General features: G+C 40.6%; 1 protein-coding gene across 2 annotated transcripts in view; it reads right to left on the reverse strand.

Annotated features, from left to right (window-relative positions):
- Positions 1 to 19152, reverse strand: part of arid3a (AT-rich interactive domain 3A) — a 52130-nt gene that overhangs the window by 13650 nt on the left and 19328 nt on the right. The gene's annotated exons all lie outside the window — the stretch shown is intronic.

Below are 19152 nucleotides of genomic sequence, written 5' to 3' on the forward strand. Positions count from 1 at the left end.
CACAGCGACGTGCCGAAGGCTGTCCAAATTACTACCATATCCCAGAATTCATAGCGCGGCCCAGCCAAACTCCAGTTTCCAGCAATGGCGGCCGCTACTAAGTTTTAAAATTACTCATACTAATCTTTCTGGGTCACAAAATAAACTTTTAACATATTTTCAGGCGAGAAAGTAGTTGTGTAAACATCAAATATCTGCTCGGTTTATCAAGATATCCCATATTTGCAAAAGTGCTTCGACGTTTTCAGAGGCGTCTGCTACCCACCAGCTCGACAGCTAGCCGGGAGCTCGAGGGTTACTGATGCGGCCGAGAACGGCACAACTTCCGGCACATCATTTTCAGATCACCGCGGAGTTTCGCTGCTCGGGTTAAACGTAATATATAAGTCACTTAGACAACCTAAAAATGTTATTGTTGGGCTTTTTTCAGTGTTTTGTTTGTTCGTGAGTAAATCGGTTTGGCTGAGATTAAAGTTATTAGATTAGATAAAATAAAACTTTATTAATCCCCCGGGTGGGTTCCTCCTTGGTTTTCACACAGCTGACTAAACGTCAAACAGAAAACTTATTAAACAGAAGTATGAGACAGTCGAGAATTTACACCAGTGTCTGGTTATATTTTAGATAGCAAGAAGCAGACGGCCGAGTTTATTAAACTCCACCGAGACAGCGGTGACGCTAATCAGAACTAGCCTTCTGATTCAGAAGGCTAGACCGTCCAATTTCACGCCTTTAAATTTTAAAGGCGTGTTTGTGTGTGTGTTTATACAATTGCTATTATGTTTGCACTTTATGTGTAATGTTACTGACTGCAGAGATCAGTAAGATGTGTGTATTTTTTATTTATTAGTTTTATTTATTTAATATTATTTTTTAATTGAATGACTGTCTAGTAGTTCACAGATGTCGAAAAACTGAGTGTGGTAAAGCCACTGATTTTTTTTATGTATATTTCTGCAATCTGCACATTGTACTGACTTTCATTTTAATGTTTACACCAGGGTTCCTTGTCAGCACTTTATGCTCAGATGTTTGTAAGCTAAAAATAAACTATTGTGTATGTTCAAATATACTGTTGTGATTGAAGAAGTTAAATAAAAATGTCAGTCATCAATTCATGCATCACCTCATGTCATCATAACAGAGGTCTGTCTTCCAGGAAAGAACAGTTTAAAATTAATGTAATATAGTATTGGCCATACTATATGATGTATTGCTTGTCTTTGTTTAATAATACAGAAGACAAAGACCTTAAAAAATAATCGCATCGCAATCGCAATATTGGGGCAAAAAAATCGCAATTAGATTATTTTCCATAATCGTTCAGCCCTAATGGTGTTTTTAAATTCTGAGACTACAATAAAAGTATTTTTAAAATATGGATAATGATTAGTCAGTGCTGTAATATGCAACAACAAGACGGGAGGTGGGGGTCTCCGTCTGATAATAAGAAGATCTGAGAGACACAGTAGACCTTGTGGCCTGATGAGGACTTGATTAGGTACAGCTGTTAGCGGGGCCTGGGGCCTCGGAAACGTCAGTGAAAGTTGGCAGTAAAAGTGAAGGGGGTTACTCGAGGGGGTGACAATGAGGCCACCGAGCCTGTGGATGTTTTTTTTCCTGCCTAGTTTCTTCAACGTGACTGTGAAACATCCTCTTAGAGTTCTGTTTACTACACGCTCGCATTTATTCGAAAGCGAGAAAGCAGCAGGCACACATTCGCCATCTTCAAACTTCAGCGGCGTCCGCAGTTATATTTACAAGGCTCGATAAAGCGCGAGAGTATCGACAACTGTACATCACACCGTGCATAAGTGAGGTCACGGAGTTTCATAATGTGTTATTGAAAATAGAAGGTTGTGAAACACAATGTACAACTGAGCACCACCAAACAAAACCACAGAAAATAGCACCAAGGCGTATTGTTACTACACAGCCACCAAAACAGCAGCCAAGCCACGAACCCTGATGTTGTAGACGCCCGTGAAGCGCGTTTGATATCACGTCAGGAAATCACTCGGCTCAGCACAAAGCTGACGCAAATAACCATTGTGAACATTTTGTCTGATAGCAAATTGCAGCTCTTTGGATTTTGGTGTGTTGGTGGACAAAACAAGCAGCCGGCAGACGCCTCCACATAGTTAATACGCAAAACAAAAAAAACACAAAACAAAAAAACCCACCATTGCAGAAAAGTAACAAGTCATGAAAGCAGCATTCCCATAGGAATGCAACACAAAGCATCTAGGGTGTGTACAATAGGATACGTGCCATTAGACAAAATGAAAGCAACGCATGATTGACTTGGGAAATTCTCATGACCTTCCTGCTCCGGGTCAAAGAGTAATATGCAACAAAGAATTTATCAAACGAGTTAGTAAAAAGATGTAAAATAATCCTCCATATTGTCCTGTAACCTGTTCTTGCTACATGAAGAAGAAAGGATAAAAGGAAAGCCTTTATCGCACAATGTTCCTGTATCTTGCTACCAAATTTGCCCCTCTCTGTGGCATTCAGCTCTAATTAGTGACGCCAAGCAGTCGTGAGATCTTATTATCTAGTGGGTAAGGGTTAACAGAGGGCCGGAGAGGGCTGTGGGGGATGCCAACTAATGTAGACGCCTGCTGGAGGCAAAGGGGGAGTTTTAATTACAGGATGCATGCATTTTGTGAAGTGCCGCGCCATAAATCTTAGAAATTACCCTCTCCCCAGCTACCACCCCCTCCCCATGTTGCTTTATTTGCTCTCTCCTGCCTAATCACACCAATAAATATTTCTCTAGAGGGAAGCATTCAGATTCCATTCCCCATTTAATGCTCACGATGTGGTAACAAAGCAGGACAATGGAAATCGCTACTGTAGATTTAAATACGCCACACATGATAAATGAAAAAACTGAAAGGTCTCACCTGATGTAATAGTTAAAGGTAACATTTTCATGTGTTAGTGTTACAGCACTCAAAGACCGTGGCGTGCTTATTTTTGGCGGTCTTTCTGCAAACTAATCAAGTGAGTAATCTTTAGTGAAGTCTGAAACGTGTTAACAAAGTATGCTTGTGCATATCCAGGTTCAGGTTTCATCCAGGTTTCACTGATGATAGATGTGGGTGAGGTAGTCTGTCCTGCTTAGCAACAACGAACAATTTAACTATACTTTAACAATATTGTTTTAAAGCCAAATAACCAATCCAGTTAGTATAAAACTGCATAAATGTCTACTTGGACTGCAATACTCTTAATCTAATAGAGGCAACAATCCACATTTTAAGATATGAGTTATTTTTTAGTTCTAGTTCACTCACATCATAAATCATGATTGTAGTTTTGCTGTACTCTATCTACTGACTTGGTATGAGTGAGTATGGAAACAATGCGATTGACAGTAAACCTATGGGAGGGTTTGCTCCACCGTGCTACATCTAAACACCAAATGAAAGAACGGCAGTAAAGTTGCACAGACTTGAAAAAACAACTCTGTGCTGCACTGAAGTTACTGTGAAAAATGTGGTTGCAAAGCAACTCATTAACTCTTTCTGTTGGCTTTTTCCCACTTTGATTCAGCTTCTGTATAATTTTCCATTTTTGCTGGCCTGTGTCTTACTTCCTTAACACTCTTCTGTTTCTGGCCATCTCACGGTTTTATGTATATATAACCCTTGTGTAGATTTACCACCCTACCTACTTACATATGTAGAGTATCTATCAGGCTGAGCTGGGTGTGGATGTTTTAGGCTTGTATAGACTTTCATGTCTATAGTATGCACACCGGGGCAGGGGCCTCTCCTGGATTAAAGCGCTGTTACTAGAAACTAGATAAACGACTAGAAACTGGGCCAACTGGTAGCACAGGGTTCATGCCCCTTGTTCCAATCCTCTAGAAAAAACAAAAAAAGACAACTGGGATTGCAGAGATGACTATTGTGTTTTGAAACTTGCACTAGCTCTTTGAAGCTCTTTTAAGTGGGAATTCATATAACTGTACTTATAGCAGTAAACTCATAATTACAGCTAAAGACAGGAGTGTTATGGGGGTAAATTGCGACAGTAGAAAGGTCACCAAATGTACTCTACTCTGTTAGTGATTTATTGTTTTACTGCTGTCTTGATAGTTTCCCACCCTGACACCCTGTGTATGTAGGTCAGTGACAGCCGGCTACATATGAATTGAAACTAGGGTCGGAACAAAAACAAAGTGGTTTTATACTACAAATAATCAGTAACCAAAGAGCAGCCTTTGCAGCCCTCGCTGAAGTGACAATAACAGTGCAGTCGGAGTGCATGTGTGTGTGTTTTTAGAGGGGCTGGCCGCACCACTGTTAATGCAAATGGCAGGTGTGCTGGCACACAAGTGTCACATAGCAGATAATAGAGGCTTGCAACTGAAAACCAAAAACTGAGAGAAGTCAAGGGTATCACCTACATGCTTCCTTACACCTGCTCATCACCTTGGGGTGAGGCTGACACACAAACACATGCACGCTAACCTACACACCTGTAACACACAGTAGGTCAGAGCAAGACAGAAGAAAAAAGTAGTAACGTTTCGTGCTCGTGGTGGCTTTCTATTCTTCTCATCTAACCTAAATTGCATCACTTTGACAGTATTTTTTTTCCAGGGGTGCAGCAGGTAACTTAACTATACAAGGAAATAATTCACATAATTTTTGAAATAATTCAAAAATGGGCACATACACTTTTTTTAAAAAAATAAAGCCCAATAGCCATTTGATCTTCCTTTTTTGAATGATCCTACTGTCAAATCATACAAGATAAATGTTGATGTTTGAAATGGACAAGGTGGGGTGTGGTAGTACATAAGGCCATTTGTTTCAGTCACATCTTCTGTATGGTCCCAATACAGTCCTCACTGGTTACCCAGTTATCACGTATAGCCACCAAGAAACTTGTTGCATATGTTAAAGCACTTTACTATTCAGAAGGTTGTTGTCAGTTCTTGTCTTTACATATCTGAAATGTCCTTGGGCACTATAAATCCTACCATCAGTCTGTGTGAGACGATGTTAAAGTGTGTCTCCGGATGCAGACTGGAGTGCTAAACATGCTTTAAGTGCTAGGTAAGATTAAAAACACGATCTAGAAAAAGGTAGAACACTTGGATGGAAAAAAAGTAACAATTTTCATACCCAGTGAGATTAGTTACATGGGGTAATTCTAAAGTAGCTGTTAGTGTGAAGGCAGTGGTCTATGCTGTCCAGGGTGTACCCCACTTCTCAGCTAATGTCTGGGAAATGTTCCCAAAGGTGTCAGCAGGAGAGCGCTGAGTGTTGAAGGGAATAAATTGGCAGCGGGTGAATGTCTGAACCTAGCTGAATGCATCACAATGTTATTAAAGAGGTAAAAGGCTAATTGGTCCAAAACAAAGAGCCTCTATAAAAGTCATAAATTTGACTTAAGATAGAAATAACAGACAGGTTATCATCAAATTCTTCAGCTTTCCAAACAAAAAACATTCCATGTTAAAAATGCAAACGTTACTGTGTTGACTAAGTCTCACAATAAAACATTTTATTTTCCTTCTTTAACTTAACTTCATGTGCAATAGGTCAGAGACGACGTGAGGGTTGAACTTTAGGCCATGATATAACCTATTATATTGTTTAAACTAACAAATATATTGTATACTTCATGACAGCTGAGGGTTGAATGCATTGTTCTCATTGTATTATGCAAAGGAGCTTAATAAAGTGAATGAGCTTGTTTGGTTTTGTGCAGCACGACATTATAGCAGTTCATAATTCACTTGAAATGCACAGTGATAACCTCGTTGTGTGTGTTATAACGTTCCCTTTGTATGCATTTCATTCAACAGCAATCTTTGTTTTTCAGCAGCTATGGATGGCAGTACTAACCCCTTCAGCCAGTGTCAAAGGAGCAGTTTCACAACATCATATTAATCTTTGTCTTTGCATTGCCCCACCTAATCTGAATGGAAGGTCTAGTATGGCGTAATTTCTAGAAGGCTGTGTTAAAAGGAGTATACTGTATATGTAACCGTGGTTGAAGTGCTCAGTCAGCATGCATGTGTTAACACTGGTTTGCTTTATTTAGCTCCCTTTATATTGATAAACTGCCTCTGTGAAGCACAACCTCTGGTTATCATCTCTAAAAGCCCAAAAGTTCAACAGAATCTCATGAAACGGAATAAGGCATTTAGAGCACAAGGCACTAACCTGGCCTTCAAACTCCTTAAATCCAAATCTAATGAGTGTGTGCAAGATGCCCCTGAATAAGCCTGTCGGCAATCAACAATAATCCAAGGACCCACTGCAGACTCCCAGTGTCAGATACCACAGGACAGCACTTAAAAAGTCCTGTTTTGACAGCACAGGGAAGACCTATACAACATTAGGTGCTGGTATCTAAAATTGGCAGTTGGGTTGACAGAGAAAACAAAAATAAAGGATGTGCTATACTCAAATTAGGGATGTTCCCGGCAGCTAGTTTACAATATGCTTAAATGAGAAAGGCAGAAAAACTGAGTTCAACATTAACTATACACTGTTTTTGCTTTAATTACTTTGCTATACCAGATGATATTTTTTAACAAGATGACTAGAACTGAAAATAACTGTTTTCAGTTATTTGACAAGGCTTTAGACGAGATGAAGTGTTTCCTCTTGGTTTTTGGTTTGTCACTTGCAAAGATGACAATGCGTGAGTACTAAAGTTGTCATCACAGCAAGATCATTAAAAAAAAAAAAAAAAAAAGAGCGGCCTGAGACATTCACACATTCAGGATACTGCTGAGTCTTCATCACCATTACAGGCGACCAAATGCCTCCCCCCTACCACCCATAACAAAAAAAAGCACACGCAGTAACACCTAACGCCTAATTCAGAAAACACAACATAATTTACTTACGTTTGGATTATACTCTTTGTTATTTTCTGTATCACTGTGTTCAGCTTGGACAGGAATTTTATTTTAAGATGGCCAGCTTACAGGTTTCAGTGGGGTATGGAGGTGGAGGTGGATCACTATTTTTATAGGCTGAAACGTGTTAGAGCAGAAGTCAGAACACTATGTACAGTCAGCCTTCATTTCCTTATAGAGCAAGGCTGGAAGACTGAGGCATCGTCCAACTTAATAAGCACAATACTGCTACAAAACACAATACCCTGCATTGCATTTAATCAGCACTAACACCTTTACGGTAATGTTAATATTCACTGACGCTGGTTAAAAAACACAAAACAAAAGAAAGGAACTCTGTTTTTACTGTGTGACATTTGAAAGAAAAGGAATCAGATTCCATTCGTGTTCTTGTTTACGATGACACATCCAGCATTCATCTGCTAATCAAACAATGTCAGCACAACTGAAATTATAGTTTCCGTGTGCAGAGTTCACAGACGTGGGCCGTCAGTGCTTATCATGATATAATACTTTTGAAGAGGGAGGATTAAAAAAATAAATAAACTTAAGTGCATTCACACTATTGCTTTAAACCTTGACTCCAAATATTAAAAAAAGCAATGTATGTGCTCTGCATTTAGCAAATCTAATATATTTTGACATAAAGCACCCAGACCTAGTCTAGGATAGAGGGAGCCACCCCTTGTGTCTTCATAATTTGACTTTGACTTCATATTTCATGCCATCTTGGAATTTTTGTACTTAAATTATATTATTATTAAATTATATTATTATTAAATTACAGGGAGTGCAGAATTATTAGGCAAGTTGTATTTTTGAGGAATAATTTTATTATTGAACAACAACCATGTTCTCAATGAACCCAAAAAACTCATTAATATCAAAGCTGAATGTTTTTGGAAGTAGTTTTTAGTTTGTTTTTAGTTTTAGCTATTTTAGGGGGATATCTGTGTGTGCAGGTGACTATTACTGTGCATAATTATTAGGCAACTTAACAAAAAACAAATATATACCCATTTCAATTATTTATTTTTACCAGTGAAACCAATATAACATCTCCACATTCACAAATATACATTTCTGACATTCAAAAACAAAACAAAAACAAATCAGCGACCAATATAGCCACCTTTCTTTGCAAGGACACTCAAACGCCTGCCATCCATGGATTCTGTCAGTGTTTTGATCTGTTCACCATCAACATTGCGTGCAGCACCAACCACAGCCTCCCAGACACTGTTCAGAGAGGTGTACTGTTTTCCCTCCTTGTAAATCTCACATTTGATGATGGACCACAGGTTCTCAATGGGGTTCAGATCAGGTGAACAAGGAGGCCATGTCATTAGTTTTTCTTCTTTTATACCCTTTCTTGCCAGCCACGCTGTGGAGTGCTTGGACGCGTGTGATGGAGCATTGTCCTGCATGAAAATCATGTTTTTCTTGAAGGATGCAGACTTCTTCCTGTACCACTGCTTGAAGAAGGTGTCTTCCAGAAACTGGCAGTAGGACTGGGAGTTGAGCTTGACTCCATCCTCAACCCGAAAAGGCCCCACAAGCTCATCTTTGATGATACCAGCCCAAACCAGTACTCCACCTCCACCTTGCTGGCGTCTGAGTCGGACTGGAGCTCTCTGCCCTTTACCAATCCAGCCACGGGCCCATCCATCTGGCCCATCAAGACTCACTCTCATGTCATCAGTCCATAAAACCTTAGAAAAATCAGTCTTGAGATATTTCTTGGCCCAGTCTTGACGTTTCAGCTTGTGTGTCTTGTTCAGTGGTGGTCGTCTTTCAGCCTTTCTTACCTTGGCCATGTCTCTGAGTATTGCACACCTTGTGCTTTTGGGCACTCCAGTGATGTTGCAGCTCTGAAATATGGCCAAACTGGTGGCAAGTGGCATCTTGGCAGCTACACGCTTGACTTTTCTCAGTTCATGGGCAGGTATTTTGCGCCTTGGTTTTTCCACACGCTTCTTGCGACCCTGTTGACTATTTTGAATGAAACGCTTGATTGTTCGATGATCACGCTTCAGAAGTTTTGCAATTTTGAGACTGCTGCATCCCTCTGCAAGATATCTCACTATTTTTGACTTTTCTGAGCCTGTCAAGTCCTTCTTTTGACCCATTTTGCCAAAGGAAAGGACGTTGCCTAATAATTATGCACATCTGATATAGGGTGTTGATGTCATTAGACCACACCCCTTCTCATTACAGAGATGCACATCACCTAATATGCTTAATTGGTAGTAGGCTTTCGAGCCTATACAGCTTGGAGTAAGACAACATGTATGAAGAGGATGATGTGGACAAAATACTCATTTGCCTAATACTTCTGCACTCCCTGTATATTATTTTTAGGCCCTTTGATACTAGCAGCCTGTCAGAAAATATAACCCCGCCTCCCCCTTTTTTTTGGTTTCTTTAGTTGAATCTAAATCAAAAATGGCAAAGATAGCACAGTTTGACAGATGTAAAATGGTATTTTGGCACCAACAAGGTGACTCCCAATGAGCTATTATCAGAAAACTGAACATATCTTAGCATGGTGTGCATTGTGTACTTAAGAAAGAGAGGAAACTGGACAAGTGTAGGATAAAGGAATACGGAGACTAAAACTATACAGCAGTATCTGAAAATCATGGCTTTAATAATACTGACCCTTTAGTTGGACTATATATACTGTGCACCAGAGCCTCGTCAGAAATGGTCTCTGTGGAGGGCTCGAGAAGCCATTCATAAGGATAGGAAACAAGGAGAAAAGGCTGGGATATGCCATATGGCATACCATTACATACAAAGCATACAGGAATACCTTTATTGAAGCAGTGTGGGATCATCTTGACAGAGAACAAGACTAAAGGCAGCCAACATCCAAAGAAGAGTAGCTTGAAAACTAGTCCTGAAAATGTAAAAACTACAAGTCAACTGGCTTCTGGCTGCGCTGAAGGATAAATGTAATCATACCAAATATTGACTTTCAAACCCATTAGAATTGTACAAACCAATATAGTATATTTCCATGTGTGTTTGCACGTTTCGATAAATTGCTGCACCTATTTTCCATTTTCCCAGGTTGATATGAAGAAATGGGGTGTGGCTCAAGACCTTTCAACAATACTAGAGAGGCAAAGATATTTATACTTTTGCAGTGGCTGAAAACGTACAACAGGTAAACAAAGTAAACCAACTGCTGTAATACATACACACCTTTCTTTTATCAAAAATGAACACATGTGATATTCCTTTTTCAAAAGGCTTTCACAACCTATTCTAGCAAAATTGCAAAACAGATGACGACATGTGCTTAAAACAAGGTAAATGTATAAAACTTCTTTGCATAGTAATTCCAGGAACCTATTTAGACTGGCTGTCTGCCCATCAGTGGGTAGTTTCCTCAAATACATGGATGCAAATAAAACTGCTTTTAGAAGTGTTCAATTATTTTGTGCAGCAGAGGCCAAAGCCAATGCCCCATGGCACAACTATAATCAAAGTGATCTTGGTCCTTTGCTCCAGCCCTACACTTTTAAGATATTCAGTTGAGTACGACACCGTCGCGACTCTTACTTTGGGGGCTCTAACCACCACTCCTTATTTCCCCCCACACTGTTCCTCAGTCTGACATCCAATTGCCTCCTCATCTGAAAAATGACTTAATCGACTGAGGTGACAGTCGTACAGACAGTGTGCTGTATGCACTGACATGCCCCCATGGACTGACATCTTAAACGAATCCATCTTTGCCTGCTCTGCCCTCCGCCCTGCCTTTCGCCATCCCCCCCACAAGCACACAATTTACAGCAACAATAGAGCTGTCGCCCTGCTGATGCTCGCAACGCTGTTTTATTGACAGACTGGATCAAAGGAGATCATAATCCGAACTGACCTCATAAATTCAGCTCCATCGATTGAGGACAAGGAGCTGACAGCCTGCGTGAAAACACCAGCGCTGTGGCTGACTGTAACTGTTGTTGCTTTATCTGCAACAGTCATATGTGGCCCAAAAATGGCAGACAGCGATAAGAGAGTTAGAAAAAGAAACCAAGAATGGGACATGAGTAGTTTGCATAGCTACTGAATAAAACCCATGTTTTTTTGAATGTGCCAACTGTGGTACAACACCAGCAATATTTAACTCCTATTTCTTCTGGACCCTTAATACATGGGAATGATTTAAGATTAAGGGCATATTTCAAAGCTTTCCATGGCTGAACTATATCAGTTTGGAAATGCAGTAAACAACTAAATAAATACTTGAAAAGCAAAACTAGGTAAAGGTGTTTTACTACAAAATAAAAATGATTCCACTTCATTTCCATGAAACCACCACAAGCTTTCCTTTTGCTGGGAAACACCTGTAGAAATTCAGCAAACAGTGAGGGCATAGTTTCTTTATGGTGTGAAAGGCTGTAAGCGAGACCACATCTTCAGGGCTTTGCCAAAGGATTTAATGCTCAGCTTCTGTTGGTCGTTATTGGAGACACACTATCCCCTGCTGACATGAGAAAAAGGTGAAAGGCAGTTGATGAAGACAAGACATTAAACCAGAATGAGCACCCTCCCGCGATTACACAAACTAAATTCCTTCCTGCTACTATCGGGTCAGCTGCCGTGGCTTAGGGATTTGGATAAGAATCAGAAATAGCAGCCAGGTGGCCCCCCAGAGCCTGATGTGTAGTAGGTAGCTGTAAGCAATCCTTTGTAACCGCACTGCTAATGAGTAGCATTACGTTGATGGATGCTCGAAACTGAGGAAGGCAAAGCTGCATGGGCGGAAAAGCAGGGGAAGTGGGTGTAGCAGCAATTTAAGCTCATAAATTGACTTCTTAGCAAACAGTAGCTAAGTAACTGACACAGAGCATTCGGTCTTTTCAATTTGGCTCAAACTATTATTTTCCTATTAAGTCTCCATAAGTGAACACGCAAACCAGCCTTGCCTTAAAAAAAAGAAAAGAAAAAAATAGCAAAAGCGTGACCTAGATAGTCTTCTAATGAGTGCCTTACGAAAGATGAAGGTATTTATTCAGCGCCAGAGCAGATGCCATGATAATGCTCGCGTCTGAAGGCAGTAAGATAAGGACAAAGATGGTAAGCAGGATGTCTCAGAGGAGGGTTTATACCTTTGTTCCAACACACTGAGACAAAGACATAAAGACACATCATCAGGAAACAGAACTGGACTAAAAATAGCTCAGTGTGGAGCACCTTGCTGTGGGGGGGATGGACACTTGGCTGGGTGCTTGGGCTGTCAATCAGTATGATTGATAGGCAAGGCAAAGGGTTTAATGGTTAACAACAGTGGCCTTAAAAACTAATATGGGCCACTGTGCCCACATGGAGAGCAGATAGCTGTGCGTGTGGCTCTTAAGAGATGGAGTAAACCCACTCCAGTCAACATGGGGCTGGGCTGTGGCCTGAACAGGAGCAAGCCTCTCTTTCTTTCTCTTTAGGCACTGACTGATGTCACTTTTGGAAAAATCTGAAGCATCCATGTTTTCATGTGAAGATATCATCACATGAAAAAAAGAAAAAAATCTTGTCATGGCAAGTTAAACACAAAGACTAACAGCCTCAATGGCACTTCTATCACCACGGTAAAAATCATATTTTTTTATTTGACGTGGCATCACGACTGCCTTAAATACAAGGCCAAACCGTGTAAGATTTATGTCACATGGCCTACCTAAAGCATCACTGCCTTGTAATTACTGCCCAAGATTGCTGACTAAGGTGACCGTGAAGCATAACAGGCGCTCATGAGCTCTCAGCTGGTCTTTGCTGATTTAAAAAAAAAGTCAATTTTAACTATAAAGAGCCAATTCACAATAGCTGTGCTTTATATTGTATATTATACAATATTAAAGAGAAATCCCAAGGATCAGACGGCCCCCTTTCAGCAAGCACTTGCAAATAGTGGCAAGTGAGAAAATCCATCCTCCCCCTTATTACTAAATATGAATACAACTGTGTAGTGTTCTGTGTATGTGCACCACAATCGCCTAAAACTTGAGATTTGCTCTTTGACCTTCTTGATTTGAGAGGTGATCTAAATATGAATCTGACCATTTCCTGCTACATGTGAGCCGGAGAAACCTCATTCTTCCAAAACGGTCCAAAGTTCATGTGTGAAAATGACTTATTTTCTTGCCTTGACATGTCAAAGTATCCGCAGTGGAAAAGGGTTTATTATCACGTCGTAGTGGTGTAAAATACACATCGTGAATGACCATTTATATCTGTGGTATGAACAGGCAACCCCGGCTTCTTTTCATACACATATAATGATTAAAGGTCAGCTATTATCATACTGACAAGACAGGGCAGCTTGAGTGCTCTTGCTTGAGCCTAATGTGATGATGACGGATCAAGGAACTAACAGAGTCTTTTATGAAACTATGTCTGAGATGGGGGTTCTGCTTTGCAGCATGCCTGGCCTATTGATTGCATAGACCATTTAAGCCACATTTCAAAGCACGCAGATCTCTGTTCCAGTGCGTTCCTGTACAGTTTCATTTCACACTGAGACAAAGAGCAATCTCAGACCTTGAAAATGTACAGCTGCGCACATCTTATTTCTCTTTGACCTATTTCTTAATTGAGTATTCTACAAATGAAAGCTTTCAATATCCACATAGTGCTTTTTCTCACATGAATGCCTATCAGTGTCCTTGTAGGTAAAGAAGCCACTTTGGTTTTGTTGAGTGCTTATCGAGGACACAAAATATTCAGCACATATCTATTTCTGTATGAATGCAGGAAAAAAACAGTTTCTAATGGAGGGACAAAGAGCAAAGAAAGAAAGAATGAAGCAGCATCCATATAATCCTTTCTAAAGGAAAAACAGGGTCTAAAAAGTTACAAATATGAAGAATGTGGAGCATCTTGGGTCTTCCCAGCTTAGAAAAGCAATTTCCTCATTCTTGACAAAGGCTTACATGTTTGATACATTTGAGAAAGACAATACATGTCGTGAGGGAAGCTGCCTACACAAAAATAGTAACGTTTAGCAACCAGAGAAAAAAGAAGGGATGAAAGAGCTAGCCTCAGCCTTTACACGATCTTTGTTTACATTCCTGCTGCAGCCCCCACCTCTCCTCCCCCATACTGAGTTCCTGCCAATTTCCAGAATCCCCATGGCTGTACACTTTCTGACATCAGCTCCATGAAGCACACTAGGAGTTGGACACAATTCAAATGCTCCGCAGGGCTTCGCAGTCAAAACGAGCATTTACTACATGCTCTACTTGGCAGCGGTTCAAAGACCAGCGCCAACTGACGGTCTTTTTCCCCCTTTGCTGCTCCACCTCCTCCCTTCAACAGGAAGACTGAGAGGTCTTCCCGTGCTGCTGTGGCCTTATTCCTTTGCCTTTTGTTTTCATGACATAAGCAGAGCCCATTAACCCTGTGTTGTCACTTTGTTAAACACAGATGGCAAACAGAGGCGTCTCACAGCATAGTGAAACATGCCTGAGCTGATTCATTTTGAACCCTGCAGACTAGAGTAGGAATGAGTCTGCAGAATATCTGGCTTAGGTCTGAAAATCCAAATGATGCGCTTGATAAAAGTAATCGCTCGCTGTGCTTCTTAATGATAAAACCAAGCAGATGGATCGGATAAAAGCTCAATAGCATGTGAAATATTGATCAAACACAGACGCATAGTCTGACATTAGTCAGTCATTAACAGTAAAAGGGTCAGCTGATTATGGAATCCAAAAAGGGCAGTAAGATGTGGTTTAAGTTCCATTTCATTGCATTTTATTACAAACCCTTCAACAGGAGCTTGTGGGCTATACAGAAGCAGAAGGAATAAACAGAATTGTGATAAATAAATGAAACTCACTTACATCAAATCAGAACAAACGGCTTTGCTAAAGTAGAACATAAACCCACTGAGCACCTTTCAGCAGCTGTATCAGCAGAAACCTGATGGGAAATCCCAATAAGTGTCGCTCCCAATTGGCTCTCTTTGGAGCTACGCTTCCTGTAGTCACTAACAGACAGCCCCTCGCCCCCATACCTCCTAATATATATGTGTGTGTTAGCAATTTAATGTTTAATGCCAGTCCCCCTTCCCCCTCTCTCCATTTGCCCTGATCACTGTGAGTGCCATGAATTTTTAAAGACATCCCTTCTTTACTGTCCATCTGGGCTCCATCTGCCCAGCTGCTGGTGTTTAAAGCAGACAGAGACACAGGACGGGATACTTCAAAGGCTTTGCATGGCCTCTGGCCCGAGGAGGATAGTGTTCATAAAAAAGGTAGCCTTTTATGCTGGCATGTGCACCACAAAGAGACAACATAATAACTGAAACCTGATTGTTATTGTACATCAACTTTGTTTTGAAAAGCTCAGTATTTCTAAAAGGTGATCAGGTCAACACCAGAATGCATGAAATAATAAATGAAGCTGCTATAAATAGTTATCCTTCATTTTATGTAAGAATTTCGATTCCTAATTTGATTTGGATTTTTAACTCTCTCTCAAAGCTTTCCAAGTTTTTATCAATAATTATGCCATAAAAAGCCTCCACTCAAATCGCCCAGTATTTCAGTGGAGATTGATGGAAACAAATGCATGCAGGTCTCCTAGCTATAGGCTTAATTTAATAACCTCCTGGGAATAAAAATGGAGTGTGATACTGATACAGATAATTCCAAGAGTCAGACATATCAGGGACGCTCATACATGTGTTCCGTTTGCGGTGGTATCACTGAAATAGCTTCACCAGACATACAAATCAAATAATCCAACAACCCTGGCATTATTTGATATCTGTGTAAATCCTCGCTCTTTTATTTCATTTGGCACCGCTCTGCCTCGGCCAGATATGAGGCAGCTGGCAAAATGCCTTGAATAGTCTGATTAATTAATTTAAAACCACAGCGTAATCAGACATACGACCAGGGCAGACCTCTCGGCTTCATTTAGTCTGACCTTTCAGGCGAAAGAGGCGAGATAGAGGGAAGGTGGCTGGGTGATCCACCAGGAATGCAGGTTTGCTGATATATCTTTCCACCACAGCCTGGGGCAAACCTTGACTAAAAGCTGGGTGTGGGCTGGTTTTAGTTCGCTGAATCCACATCTTGCGTTTATTGGATTTATATTGTGCACTAGAGCTTTTATGATCCTGTTGTTGTCTTGTAAAGTGATTAAGGATGCATTTTTTTTGTAACTGTTTCTGTACAATGTTCTTATACATTCTCTCCTGTCCCCTGTGTTTGTAACCACTACTATGGACCTGTGGTGCCACACTGAGACATTATTTGTGCTGTACAAACATAAAGAAGAAAAAAGGGCAGTTTTCAGTTTGGAAGTGCTCCAACTGCTCTGCACTGATAGAGGCACGCAAAGTTTCTGCTGAGGATCTGAGCTTCCTTGTGGCCACATTATCACCCTCCATCAGGCACATTCCAACAGCCTCCACCCACCTGCCCAAAATAAACTGTACACTCTTAACCCCTTCCTCTCCACCCAGTGCCCTCCAAAGCACCCTACCAGCATATGACATGTCTGAACACGTGTAATTGTAAGCTAGGAGGTTAGTGCTACCCATCAGACCCTCTTTTCGCCCCCTTCTGTGATAGAGATATTAAGTCTACACCGAAAACTTTTCATGATATCTTGATAAAAACGGACCATCAGCTCAGGGTTGCTCTGATGCAGCACTAGTTGCCCGTTTTGCGCAGTGATGACAAGTGCAATATTTTAACCAACAGCCTCACGTGTCTTTTAATTGCCACGAGGGCTTGGTGGTATGGACAGGTGGTGACAGGGATTTTTTTGTGGGTGTAGCTTTCCTGGCCTTGATAGCTGCATCATACAGTATTTTTATATGTTTCAGATGATTGCACAAATACTCAACGGTACATATAATCCCATGAAGCCCTTAATAAGCAGGTTTTAATGTTTTTTTTTTTTTGCACAGGGGCATCTATGACTGTGCTATGCGCATGTCTATGCGCTCAGAGCGCATCAAGTCAAGTTTGCGCTGAAGCCGTTTGCAGATTTTACCGTTTTCCACATGACGGGGAGAAACCACAAACATTAGGTTCCGAACAAAAAAAGAAGAAGCAAAATAAAATTGGTGCACGCCACATACAAATTAAGGCTGAGGTCAACAATTTTGATTTGCTTGAGGTTAGAATTATCAGGGGACAGACTGTCTTCGTCGTGCCAGGCCACGGCTGCAATTATTTCCATCGACTGTAATCATCTGAGGGGAAAATAAGTGGATGTTCAAGACTGGAAAAACCTGGTTTTACAACGTTAAAGACTGTCGAGGAACACCGTGAGCTCGGCACAGATTTTACTGTTGTTACCCAATTCCCTATATCATGCCACAATGCTGAGTTCCCTCTTCTCAGGCTTTAAGTTGTGTAGGCGTGACGCAGTGTTACCCAATCTATTGGGTATCTGACCAGTCACGGTGCTGACTGTTTTGATTATATAACGGTCTGCTGCACTAACACAGCCCTGTCTGATCCTCGGCTGACTGAGGTGCCATGATAAAAATAAAATAATAATAATAAAAACCCAAAAGTATCCATTCAAGTCGTTCACACAACATTTACAGAGGGAGGGGTGGACTATTTAGAGAAGCAGACTATAGGTTTTAGAGAGTTTGAGTCCACATGCTCTGTAATTACAAGAAATGCGCCTTAAATGACATAATCTATAGTTTGGTTTAAAACTGGAGCACATGTCAGCTAGGAGCAACGTGGCAAAGACGTTTGACTTAAAAACAAATAAAAACTAAAGTTAATTGTATTAAAAGCTTTTTCTCTTTTCCTCTGAAGCAGTTTAGCAGCTTGTCTGTTATCTGTCCTGATAAAATATGTTTTATGGTTAGAATTGTGCGACAGGACGTGAGGTTGCACTTTAATGGTGGCTTTCATTATGTAATAAACTGCTGAATGTGATGGCGGCTTAGTGTATATTACATTTTTAAACTGGCAAAACAACATTTAGTTGTCACACCATGCAGAAGTAGTTTTGTTGTTTTTTTTTATTTAAGGAGGCTAAAAATACTTCTCTGTGAGCAGTTTTGCAATTTGCATAATTGCACATTTTAGAAATAATAAAGCTTATTTTGCTACTAATCTAAGTATTAGGGTTTGTATTTTGCTTTTCTTGTAGGAAAACCGCATTATCTGTGTGTCCTGTTTGTGTCAAATTTAAAAATACCGTAAATACAGTAAAGAATTCAGTTTTATATCACCTGAAATAAACTTTTAACCAACCGTCTTCCCGCTTGCGTTCAACTTTTATCGACAGCTGCCCTCTATCCAAACTTAGCTGTTGACAGTCTTAAATCTCTTCACGTAAACAGCCCGTCTTTATTCCACCAGGGCCTCCCTCATAATATCCAGCCCACTAGCATGTTTACAGTAAACGGCAGCATGGCAAAGCTGTTAACATGCACTCTAACCCACCCACAGCCCTTCCTGATCCCTCTGAGCTCCTCTTCCTCAGCTTCCAGTCCTTCAAGATTGTTCCAAGGAACAACTTTCTTTCATTCTTAGTCCATATTAGTTGTAAAATCAAAAATCTAACCAGGCACCAAGCTGCCACCAGAAGAAATTGTCTCTTCAATCATCTGCCTTGACCAGACCGTGAAGTGGCAAAGGCAAACTGAAAACCCTCACCTTAGCCTTTATCAACATTTTGCCCGGTGGCTAGTGCTAATTTCCCACCCTGGTCAGATTACATCACATGCCGCTGAGAAAGTGCAACAGAGTTTTAATGTGAATGGCTTGAGGGCCAGATGTGGCCCACTGGTAAACAGCAAATATTTTAGACTAATCTGCTTCTTTGGCCAGAGTCCCTCCAGTCTACAGCCCTTAATACCATCAATCAGCAGTAATGACAGCAACAGTTAAAGCTGCGGACCTTCAAAAGACTTAAATGGCAACTACAGCTGGGGCAAAGATATAAGAAATAAGTGTTTATGCACGGCAGAGTATTATAATTTACAATGCTATTACTGAATTGGTCACATCTTAATAGTAAGACAACCTCTACTCTGATTCACTTTTATCATATCGCACCAGTTTGTTTAACCATTTTACCCAGCTCGGACTGAATCTGAAATACATACATCCAGTTGCATTCACATAATCGCCTGGTATCTGGGAGATTGTTGTCAGCAGGGGGGTTAAAGTGGGCCAGAATGATCCAGAATGGTGCTCAGACACTTTCGGTTAATGAGCAATTAAATCTGATTGGCACATTTCCATTTTCACAAACTGCAA

The sequence above is a fragment of the Rhamphochromis longiceps genome, linkage group LG15, assembly GCF_057381845.1.
Source record: "Rhamphochromis longiceps isolate RC_006_pf linkage group LG15, R_longiceps_female_GT1.1, whole genome shotgun sequence".
Lineage (NCBI taxonomy): Eukaryota > Metazoa > Chordata > Actinopteri > Cichliformes > Cichlidae > Rhamphochromis > Rhamphochromis longiceps.